This window comes from Schistocerca cancellata, chromosome 1 (assembly GCF_023864275.1).
Source record: "Schistocerca cancellata isolate TAMUIC-IGC-003103 chromosome 1, iqSchCanc2.1, whole genome shotgun sequence".
Classification (NCBI taxonomy): Eukaryota; Metazoa; Arthropoda; class Insecta; order Orthoptera; family Acrididae; genus Schistocerca; species Schistocerca cancellata.
The window spans coordinates 311918700-311931488 of record NC_064626.1 but is presented as its reverse complement, the minus strand read 5'-3'; the positions used below and the strand labels follow the sequence as shown (position 1 = coordinate 311931488).

The window sequence follows — 12789 nt, the reverse complement described above, 5'->3', positions numbered from 1 at the left end:
GATGCTTATTTCGTGAGATATTTGGCCCGGTCACTATCAATGGATCACCCTGTATAGTCGTCAACAACTCACTTCTGACATTCTGTTTTAAAAGTGAAAAATACGGTCTACTTCTGTATTTACCCCAGAACCTCCATGTGGTGTCAAGTTAATGACAACTGTTTGGGATTTTAAGCGCATTAATTCGTAGAATAACATTCCGGGAAACTTCTCTGCCCGTATAATGTGTTTCCTGGAACGTCATGGAATGACACGATTATAGCTCTATGAGGCTTTTATTGAGTCAATGTTTCACAAAAATTTGCACAATGGTGTCAATAACGCATCACAATGTGCAATGAAATTACCTCCAAAGAATGTGTGTGCTTCTGTGGTTTTCGCTTTTATGCCAATGAACTAGAGAAGTAAAAAGGCGTCTGTTTATTTCCATTGACATTATACTGCAGTGATCGAAAGCTGATTAGGGAGGACAGGAGGGAACTTCTGTATCTCTACAAGAGCTGTCTCATTGACGGTGTGGTGATTTATATGTGATTGTTACTGAAAATTACTGGCAGATTAAAACTGCGTAGTGTGACACGGACCCGGCAACTTGCCGTTCACGAGCAATTCTCGCACTTACTGAGCTCCCAGATGCGACCCACGACTGCTAGGACCTCTCTGATCATTTCCAGACTTCACAGTTCTGTTTCATACCTTTTTAGCACTCCTGGAAAAAGGATATTGCGGAGAAGAGGCATAATTACAGCATAGAGGATTGTTTCCAGAATGAACATTTCAATCTGCAGGGGAGAGCGCTCTGTTATGAAATTTTCTGGAAGGTAACATATCGGTCGTGAACATGGAAATTCCACAACAGTCCTCACACCACTGCAGAGTGGCTTATGAGTCAAAAATGGTTCAAATGGCTCTGAGCACTATGGGACTTAACTTCTGAAGTCATCAGTCCCCTAGAACTTGGAACTACTTAAACCTAACAAAGGACATCACACACATCCATGCCCGAGGCAGGATTCGAACCTGCGACCGTAGCGGTCGCGCGGTTCCAGACTGAAGCGCCTAGAACCGCTCGGCCACTCCGGCCGGTGCTTATGAGTCGCAGTTCTATTATTCAATAAGTAAAAACATTGGCGGGAAAGTGCAAAGGCATGAGCTCGAGTCCCTGTTCGGTCCACAGTTCTAATTTCTCAGATAGTTAGCCAGCTTTAAATTTTTCGGCAGGACCCGCACAGAACATTGCAACGAACTGGCGGACAGATGTAAATAACAACATAAACTGGAAGGAACATTCTACGGGAAGGATTGCTATGTATCCCGGATAACCTGCAGCAGATACACAAACTGCTGCCTAGTGTTTCCCTAAAGAGACGTGTGTACTGTGAAAATTTTATTCTTTTTTTGAAGAAGATTAGGGCGTCCAGAGTGAACCACTATGAATTGTAACATCTCATTTATCCGTAAAAGCCAGTAGCCACAATGCTCCGATGCAGTGTTGGGAAAAACCCCACGCTGTCATTCACATCTAGCGTGACAGTATAAGTGTTTTGTATCTTCCCTCCACACCATCGTATCTTCCAGGAGTTCTACTGCTGCGAGGTACGCGTAAGACCAATGAAAAATGAAAAGTGAGAGGGAGTAGTGGCAGAGGTGAAGTTCTGAGGAGGGGGGGGATCGTGCTTGGATGGATCAATTGGTAAGAGCATTGCCTGCGATAGGCAAGGAACGAATCACGGTCCGGCACACAGTTTTAATCTGTAAAGAAGTTTTGTAACAGCACACATTCCACAACAGAGTGAAAGATTCATTTTTGATGACTGTTATTACTTACGGTCATGCGTGGTGCTTACCCAATACGCATAACTATTGAGTACCGCACGGCATCGTTTTGGCTGAAAACGGGCAAAGCAGACACAGTGAGAGACTATATGTAAACTGAAGGGAGATGATTGCTATCAACTGCAGCGGGACATTAAGCGGAATCAGCAGCGACGAGGGGAAATGTGTACGGAACAGGGATTCGAGTCCGGGATTTTGTGCTTACTAGCACCTGGCGTTCGGTGGGAGTCTGGATCGGCCATGAGGCGTAGCGAGATAGTCCATGCAGTTTCAATAACGCTGTGTCTTGGATGGCACGTGGTTACCACACCTGCCTAGTAAGCAGGAGATCCCGAGTTCGAATCCCGCTCCGGTACAAATTTTTTCTCGGCGCCCCTGATTCCGCTTAATGTCCCGCCCCAGCTGATAGCAGTCACCCCCTTCAATTTACATTCACAGCTGCAGGATCTGTTCTTTCGGAGGAATAGACACTGTGAATTCAAATAACAGTGAGAAACCTCTTAAGAAAGGAAATACGTGCCTTGACAGAGCTCAAAACCTAGAAAAAGAATTTATGGCAAAGGGAGTGATGCAACTGCGAAAAGGCTCGTGAGATACACATTCTTCCTCAGCATCGTGGAGTGACTGAGAATGAAACATATCAATGTCAGCCGGGGTTTAATTCATTTCTTAACCAGCTCTGGACAATACCCCACTCGTTTGCTCGGTGAAAATCTGTCAGGTGATTGACTGTGCCTGTGGAAAGAGAGAGGAACCCCCCCCCCCCCCTTCCCAACACATACTTCTGTACTACTATCGTTTGTCGCAGGAAAGACGACTAACACACTCACACGACGACATAATACAACCATTAATACATCAGATCTCGTGGGCCGACGTCAACGACTGTGCAGACAGAATATCTAGAGCGTTGCATAATGACTGCTTTCAGCGATAAGAGTACAGGCGGCAATCTCCCCTGAGACACTAGCGAGGCAGAAGACATCAGCAGTGGTGGGAGATCAGACGACGGACTAAATGTACAATCACCAGAGTGTCACAAAACCAAGTGTCCAGTAGACGGTAATATTAGATTGTAAGAGAAATGTAGAAACAGAAGAAAGCACACGCTGCCGTGTGCAGTAACCTAATCTAGACGCAGGATCACACCATCTAAGGGTAAGAGGCTCAAAGTATTGCTGATATCCTCGCCCTCGGATAACGAGCAGTGTTAGAACGGGCGAGGGAGAAGCTCAACGTCCTTCAAAGGTACTTTTACCCGGACGACATCGGTTGTGGCATCCTATAAACTATTTCATATTTAGTTAATAAGGAAATTGTTAATTTTAAGCAATTCTGTTTCATAATAAGTTTTTCGTGCACAAATACTTATAGCTGCAACATTGTTAGAACTTTGTTCAAACGATGAGGAATCAAATAAGCTTCATATTATGCATATCTAAAATTTAATACTGTTAGTCACCAGGTGGCTGGTGATTTGTAAATGGTAGCAAATTAAAATAAATCGTCATTCCGCTGTGACGGTCGCGGTTAAGCTTGTGCATAATGATCTCTGTTGTGTACCTCTTCCTTCACTCAAGTGCTGCACGCGTTGTGTTTTCCGCGTGCGAATGTTTTGTTGCTGCAGCATAAGGCAGGATGCGAATGCCCTAGGGGCTCTGACTCAGCCTGCTTCTGCTGACAGGCGTCCTGCCCCTTCCTGACAGATGCGCGTCTCTGTGTGTACACCACACCGCTGGCTGCTGCGCAGTACTCGGCAACTCACTGAAATCCGCAGGCATCTGTTTCTGTCTCGTACGCAGATGCGCAATTCCCAGCACAGATCCCGGCCGGTGTGGCCGTGCGGTCTGGGCGCTTCAGTCTGGAACCGCGTGACCGCTCCGGTCGCAGGTTCGAATCCTGCCTCGGGCATGGATGTGTGTGATGTCCTTAGGTTAGTTAGGTTTAAGTAGTTCTAAGTTCTAGGGGACTGATGACCACAGAAGTTAAGTCCCATAGTGCTCAGAGCCATTTGAACCATTTTGAACCCAGCACAGATAGTTTCTTAGCGTTTAAGGTCCGCTATGCCGACAGGGAAACGCAAAGGCTCAATCTAGATATAGTAGGGGTCAGTGAAGTGAAATGGAAAGAAGACATCTACTTCTGGCCAGATGAGTACAGAGTAATATCAACAGCAGCAGAAAATAGTATAACGGCAGTAGGATTCGTAATGAACAGGAAAGTAGGGTAGAGAGTGTGTTACTGTGAACAGTTCAGTGATAGGGTTGTTCTTACCAGAATCGACAGCAAACCAACACCGACAACAATAGTTCAGGTATACATACCGACGTCGCAAGCTGAAGATGAAGAGATGGAGAAAGAATATTAGTCGGCCGGTGTGGCCGAGCGGTTCTAGGCGCTTCAGTCTGGAACCGCGCGACCGCTACGGTCGCAGGTTTGAATCCTGCCGCGGGCATGTATGTGTGTGATGCCTTTAGGTTAGTTAGGTTTAATTAGTTCTAAGTTCTAGGGGACTGATGACCTCAGATGTTAAGTCCCATAGTGCTCAGAGCCAAAGTATAACAGGATACTGAAAGGTAACACAGTACGTAAAGGGAGATGAAAATCTAATAATCGTGGGTGACTGAAATGCAGTTGTAGGGGAAGGAGCAGAAGAAAAGGTTACAGGAGGATATGGGCGTGCAACAAGGAATGAGAGAGGAGAAAGACTAACTGAGTTCTGTAAGAAATTTCAGCAAGTAATAGCGAATACTCTGTTCAAGAAACACAAATGGAGGAGATATACTTGGAAAAGCTGAGTGGTACGGGAAGATTCCAGTTAGATTACAGCAGAGTCAGACAGAGATTCCGAAATCAGATACTGGAGCAGGCGTACTTAGGAGCAGATATAGACTCGGATCACAATATAATATTGTGAAGAGTACGGTGAAGTTTAAGACATTTTCAGGAAGAATCAATACGAAAAGAAGTTGGATACAGAAGTACTAAGGAATGACGACATACGCTTGAAGTTCTCTAAGGCTATAGATACAGCAATAAGGAACAGCTCAGTAGGCAGTAGAGTTGAAGATAAATGGGCATCTCTAAAAAGGGCCATCACAGGAGTTGGAAAGAAAAACGTAGGTACAAAGAAGGTGACTGCGACGAAGCCATGGGTAACAGAAGTACTTCATTTGATCGATGAAACGAGAAAGTACAAAAATGTTCCGGGAAACTCAGGAATACAGAGATACAAGTCGCAGAGGAATGAAATAAATATGAACTGCAGGGAAACTAAGGCGGAATGACTGCTTGAAAAATGTGAATAAATCGAAAAAGAAACGATTGTCGGAAGGACAGACTCAGCGTACAGGAAAGTCAAAACAACCTTTGGTGACAGTAAAAGCAAGGGTGGTAACATCAACAGTGCAAAGAGAATTTCACTGTTATATGCAGAGGAGAGAGGGGATAGGTGGAAAGAATACATTGAAAGCCTCTATGAGGGGGAAGATTTGTCTGATGTGACAGAAGAAGAAACAGAAGAGAAGAGGTAGGGGATCCAGTATTAGAATCAGAATTTAAAAGAGCTTTGGAGGACTTAAGATCAAATAACGAAGAAGGGATACATAACATTCCATCAGAATTTCTAAAATCATTACGGAAAGTGGCAACAAACCGACTTTTCACGTTGGTGTGTAGAATGAATGAGTCTGGCGAGATACCATCTGACTTTCAGAAAAATATCATCCACACAATTCCGAAAACTGCAAGAGCCGACAAGAGCGAGAATTATCACACCACACCACCACCGTAACAGCTCATGCACCAAGTTGCTGACAAGCATAATATACAGAAGAATTGAAAAGAAAATTGAGTATGCGCTAAATGACGATCAGTTTGGCTTTAGAGAAGGTAAAGACACGAGAGAGGCAGTTCTGACGTTGTAGTTGATAATGGAACCAAGATTAAAGAAAAATCAAGACACGTTCATAGGTTTTGTCGATCTGGAAAAAGCGTTAGAAAATGTAAAATGGTGCAAGATGTTCGAAATTCTGAGAAAAAGAGGGGTAAGCTATAGGGACAGACGGATGATATACAATATATACAAGAGCCAAGAGGGAATAATAAGTATGGACGACGAAGAACGAAGTGGTAGGATTAAAAAGGGTGTAGGGAGATTAAAAAGGGTGTAGAGAGACAGCTTGAAGTTGGTTCATTGCCAGGCACTTAATTGTGAATAGGAGAGTAATCACGTAGATGTAGATGTAGTCTTTCGCCCCTACTGCTCAATCTATACATCGAAGAAGCTATGATGGAAATAAAAGAAAGGTTTAGGAGTGGAATTAAAATTTAAGGTGAAAGGATATCAATGAGACAATTCGCTGATGACACTGGTATCCTGATTGAAAGTGAAGAAGAATTGCATGATATGCTGGATGGAACGAACTGTCTAATGAGTACAGAATATGGACTGAGAGTAAATCGAAGAAAGACGAAAGTAATGAGAAGTAGCAGAAATGAGAACAGCGAGAAACTCAACATCGGGATTGATGGTCACGAAGTAGATGCAGTTAAGGAATTCTACTACCTAGTCAGCAAAATAACCAATGACGGACAGAGCAAGGAGGACATCAAAAGCAGACCAGCAAAGGCAAAAAGGGCATTCCTGGCCAAGAGAAGTCTACTAGTGTCAAATATAGGCATATATTTGAGGACGAAATTTCTGAGAATGTTTGTTTGGCGTACAGCATTATATGGTAGTGAAGCATGGACTGTGGGAAATCCGGAACAGAAGACAATCGAAGCATATGAGATGTGGTGCTACAAACGAATGTTGAGGGTTAGGTGGACTGATAAGGTAAGGAATGAGGAGGTTCTACGCAGAATCGGAGATGAAAGGAATATGTGGAAAACACTGATAAGGAGAAGGGACAGGATGATAGGGTATCTGTTAAGACATGAGGGAATGCCTTCCATGGTACTGGAGGGAGCTGTAGGGGGCAGAAGCTGTAGAGTAAGACAGAGATTGGAATACATACAGCAGATAATTGAGGACGTAGGTTGCAAGTGCTACTCTGAGATGATGAGGTTAGCACAGGAGAGGAATTCGTGGCGGGCTCCATCAAATTAGTCAGTTGTCTGATGACACCTCCGCTCCAAAAAAAAAAAAAATGCCAACATCACAATAAAAAAAATCAGCCCTTATTTATACCTCTGCAGACAACGTAATTTTGGGTTTAGACTATGACGAAAAATAAGAAAATTTGTTAAACCTTCACATACCATTACGACCAATATCATTCGAGACGAGGCGTAATCTGGGATTGGACAAAGACTGGGAAGGAAACTAACTGTGAATTTTTCGAAGGAACTGTCCGATAATTTGTTTCAACTGATTTAGGGAAACCTAAATGAGGGTTGCCAGACAGATATTACACACCGTAGATGTTTTCTTTTTCTGAGCAGCATTACTGAATTCAGTCTGTTGTCGTTCGATATTTGCTGCTAACCTTGATTTCTTCCATGAGTTCCCGTCCTTCCACTTCACTTTCTTCACTCAATCGTTCTTTCGACCGACAGTGAACTGACATGAATGGCGTTGGAGTAGGTGGATGACCAGTCTCCCTACGGCTGGCTGTGTCGAGTACGCTCCTGGTCTCTTCCACGCTTTTCAGCGCTTCTGCGAGACGTTGACTGCCCGTTGTCACAATCATTCTCCTCTAACTCCACATCTCGAAAATCTGAAACTTTTTCTCTGTCCTCGATGACCGTGTGTATCTGTTTACGAATCTTTTCCTAGTGTATGGTGAAGTGGTAGCGTGATGTTCCTTTTAAATCTGTAACCAGAGTTGTAAACTGGAGGAAACTATTGGAGTGCTTCTAACCACTCTTCGGGAGGGAACGAAATTGATGCTACACATGATAGGCAGTGATAAAAGTAAATGAATAAAATTGATCAAAAGCCCTGGTTTTGCTGGGACACTTTTGATTTTTGGAGTTCAGTCGGTTTGTTCCCATCGAAGTCTGCCGGAACGCCTAAATGTTATGGTTTTTAGAAATCAAATCAAATTCTCGGTCATGAGACGTTTCAGTACATAACTTTTTATATTTATTTATAAAAGTATCTACACTATATTTCCACATCTTATCCATAACTTAACGTACCACGACGCACAGTATTACGAAATGCGTTCACACAGCCTACCTGGCGATTCCTTCAAGTTCGAGATCTTCAGTACTTCTTGCGCTGAAGTTAGTATTACTGAGCTGGATATTTTAACCGGTAACACTACTGCTTTCGCGTCATTTCGTTAGCGTAAGTACTGGAGGACGTATAACACATTTAGCTGAATCTAGAGACTTCGAAAGAAATCCTGGTGGTGGAAGTCAATCTCAAGTACAGTTGTTCGGAATTCCATGACGTCTTAAACATAAAGGGGAGAAAACATCTGCTGAATCGAACTCATTCGTCACAGAAGTATGGAGGCATAAACAGCTGAGTGTTAAAAGCTTTCTGTAGTTACCTAAGCAAGCGTTGTGTCCTGTTTACGGCATTTAAGATTTAATTGTATTACAATTATACGCTAACTACGAATGGGTCTGTCTTTTAGATTATACTTGTCATATTATTATTTGGTGCCTACTACTCATTTTATTGTAAGCTTTGATAATGTATAAAAGTTACGGAGCATTGCCGCATACTGAACCGCGAGCTGTTATAAAACTCATCCCAACTTCGACTCCCGGTCAATTAAAATACACTCCTGGAAATGGAAAAAAGAACACATTGACACCGGTGTGTCAGACCCACCATACTTGCTCCGGACACTGCGAGAGGGCTGTACAAGCAATGATCACACGCACGGCACAGCGGACACACCAGGAACCGCGGTGTTGGCCGTCGAATGGCGCTAGCTGCGCAGCATTTGTGCACCGCCGCCGTCAGTATCAGCCAGTTTGCCGTGGCATACGGAGCTCCATCGCAGTCTTTAACACTGGTAGCATGCCGCGACAGCGTGGACGTGAACCGTATGTGCAGTTGACGGACTTTGAGCGACGGCGTATAGTGGGCATGCGGGAGGCCGGGTGGACGTACCGCCGAATTGCTCAACACGTGGGGCGTGAGGTCTCCACAGTACATCGATGTTGTCGCCAGTGGTCGGCGGAAGGTGCACGTGCCCGTCGACCTGGGACCGGACCGCAGCGACGCACGGATGCACGCCAAGACCGTAGGATCCTACGCAGTGCCGTAGGGGACCGCACCGCCACTTCCCAGCAAATTAGGGACACTGTTGCTCCTGGGGTATCGGCGAGGACCATTCGCAACCGTCTCCATGAAGCTGGGCTACGGTCCCGCACACCGTTAGGCCGTCTTCCGCTCACGCCCCAACATCGTGCAGCCCGCCTCCAGTGGTGTCGCGACAGGCGTGAATGGAGGGACGAATGGAGACGTGTCGTCTTCAGCGATGAGAGTCGCTTCTGCCTTGGTGCCAATGATGGTCGTATGCGTGTTTGGCGCCGTGCAGGTGAGCGCCACAATCAGGACTGCATACGACCGAGGCACACAGGGCCAACACCCGGCATCATGGTGTGGGGAGCGATCTCCTACACTGGCCGTACACCACTGGTGATCGTCGAGGGGACACTGAATAGTGCACGGTACATCCAAACCGTCATCGAACCCATCGTTCTACCATTCCTAGACCGGCAAGGGAACTTGCTGTTCCAACAGGACAATGCACGTCCGCATGTATCCCGTGCCACCCAACGTGCTCTAGAAGGTGTAAGTCAACTACCCTGGCAGGCAAGATCTCCGGATCTGTCCCCCATTGAGCATGTTTGGGACTGGATGAAGCGTCGTCTCACGCGGTCTGCACGTCCAGCACGAACGCTGGTCCAACTGAGGCGCCAGGTGGAAATGGCATGGCAAGCCGTTCCACAGGACTACATCCAGCATCTCTACGATCGTCTCCATGGGAGAATAGCAGCCTGCATTGCTGCGAAAGGTGGATATACACTGTACTAGTGCCGACATTGTGCATGCTCTGTTGCCTGTGTCTATGTGCCTGTGGTTCTGTCAGTGTGATCATGTGATGTATCTGACCCCAGGAATGTGTCAATAAAGTTTCCCCTTCCTGGGACAATGAATTCACGGTGTTCTTATTTCAGTTTCCAGGAGTGTACATCAAATGCAATCAAGACATTTGCGAATGAGTAAAGAGACACAGTTCTCGAATTAATTAATCCGTGGCAGTGATGTGCATAACTGTTAACTACTGTATTTATAACAGTTAAATAATGTCGACTCTAATGAGTCACCATCAAAACCATTATGTTGTTACTGGTGTAAGGACAGCAAACACTGGACGATTGCACAGTGGAAAAACTTTGTGTGGAGTGACGAATCACGGTACACAGTGGCGCTCCGATGGCGGGGTGTGGGTATGGCGAATGTCCGGTGAACGTCATCTGCCAGCGTTTGTAGTGCCAACAGTAAAATTCTGAGGTGGTGGTGTTATGGCGTGGATTTGTGTTTTTCAAAGAGGGGACTTGCACACTTTGTTGTTTTGTGGGGTACTATCACAGCACAGACCTACATTGATGTTTTAAGCACCTTCTTGCTTCCCACTGTTGAAGAGCAATTCGGGGATGGCGATTGCACCTTTCAACATGATCGAGCACCTCTTCATAATGCACGGCCTGTGACGGAGAGGTTACACGACAATAACATTCCTGTAATGGACTGGCCTGCACAGAATCCTGACGTGAATCCTATGGAAGCCCTTTGGGATGTTCTGGAACGCAGACTTCGTGCCAGGCCTCACCGACCGACATCGATACCTCTCCTCAGTGCAGCACTCCGTAAAGAATTTGGCTGCCATTCCCCAAGAAACGTTCCAGCACCTGATTGAACGTATGCATGCGAGACTGGAACCTGCCATCAAGGCTAAGGGTGGGCCAACACCATACTGAATTCCAGCATTACCAATTGGGGGAGGGGAGAGGGTGGGGGCGCCACGAACTTGTGAATCACTTTCAACTAGGTGTTCTGATACTTTCATGTTTGCCTACCACTAGCAATCGTTCAACCTGGGTTAAACATGAAAATGGACTGCGTGACGCAGTGGTTGAGGGATCGTACTGGTGTCCAGAGAAAGCGGGACTTAGTCCCCGTCCAGCTTCCAAGCTTTGCACTTTCCGTCGTCATTATAAATAGCTTAAGGCCAACTACGGATAGCTGACTTTGAAAATAACATGGCCGGTCAACTACCTTCAAGAAGATCAAATAGAGTCTCAGATTGGCAAAGAACAATTGTCGAGAGTATACCGTATACCCTGTACACGTCAAAAAGTCTTTTTCTGGAATGACTGTACAATCCATCACTCTCAGGATCATCTAACATAATGTTGCACGTGTGTATTGTGTATTGTGTATGGAACCGGGGACCTAGAAACGTAGTAGCTTCGTCCCGCCATAGCCCACAGTGGTCCACAGCCCCACAATAGACCACAGCAGTCCATCCACCCTGCCGCCGCCCCACACAGAACCCAGGGTTACTCTGCAGTTCGGCCCCCAGTGAACCCCTCACCCCGAGGGAACGTCTCATACCAGACTATTGTAACCCCTGTTTGCCTGTTTGAGTGGTAGAGTAATGATGGTGTACACGTACGTGGAGGCAGTGTTCGTGCAGCAATCGAAAACATAGTGTAACTGAGGCGTAATAAGGGAAACCAGCCCGCATTCGCCGAGGAAGATGGAAAACCGCCTTAAAAACCATCCACAGGCTGACCAGCACACTGGACCTCGACACCAATCCGCCGGTGGATTCGTGCTGGGGACCTCCACGTCTTCCCGCTCGGGAAGCAGCACGGTAGACCGCGCGGCTAGCAGGGCTGGCATGTTGCATGTACTTATATTATCTAGCCACCGCCACAACCCGAGTTCGCATCCAGCAGTGGAGGCAGAATTTTTGACAATGTCAGCCATTGTGGTGGCGTAACGTCTGGGAAATTGTTAAACAAACATCGGTCGAAGATCCCGAAACAAAAGCCAACAGACAATGTAACAAGTATACAGGGTGTTACAAAAAGGTACGGCCAAACTTTCAGGAAACATTCCTCACACACAAAGAAAGAAAATATGTTATGTGGACATGTGTCCGGAAACGCTTACTTTCCATGTTAGAGCTCATTTTATTACTTCTCTTCAAATCATATTAATCATGGAATGGAAACACACAGCCACAGAACGTACCAGCGTGACTTAAAAACACTTTGTTACAGGAAATGTTCAAAATGTCCTCCGTTAGCGAGGATACATGCATCCACCCTCCGTCGCATGCAATCCCTGACGCGCTGATGCAGCCCTGGAGAATGGCGTATTGTATCAAAGCTGTCCACAATACGAGCACAAAGAGTCTCTACATTTGGTACCGGAGTTGCGTAGACAAGAGCTTTCAAATGCCCCCATAAATGAAAGTCAAGAGGGTTGAGGTCAGGAGAGTGTGGAGGACATGGAATTAGTCCGCCTCTACCAATCCATCGGTCACCGAATCTGTAGTTGAGAAGCGTACGAACACTTCGACTGAAATGTGCAGGGGCTCCATCGTACATGAACCACATGTTGTGTCGTACTTGTAAAGGCACATGTTCTAGCAGCACAGGTAGAGTATCCCGTATGAAATCATGATAACGTGCTACATTGAGCGTAGGTGGAAGAACATGGGGCCCAATCAAGACATCACCAACAATGCCTGGCCAAACGTTCACAGAAAATCTGTGTTGATGACGTGATTGCACAATTGCGTGCGGATTCTCGTCAGCCCACACATGTTGATTGCGAAAATTTACAATTTGATCACGTTAGATACTGACGAAACTAAAATGAGCTCTAACATAGAAATTAAGCGTTTCCGGACACATGTCCACATAACATCTTTTCTTTATTTGTGTGTGAGGAATGTTTCCTGAAAG

General features: G+C 45.7%; 1 protein-coding gene across 1 annotated transcript in view; it reads right to left on the bottom strand.

Moving 5' to 3' along the window:
- Positions 1–12789, bottom strand: part of LOC126172775 (insulin-like growth factor-binding protein-related protein 1) — a 132686-nt gene that overhangs the window by 45519 nt on the left and 74378 nt on the right. The window lies entirely within an intron of this gene.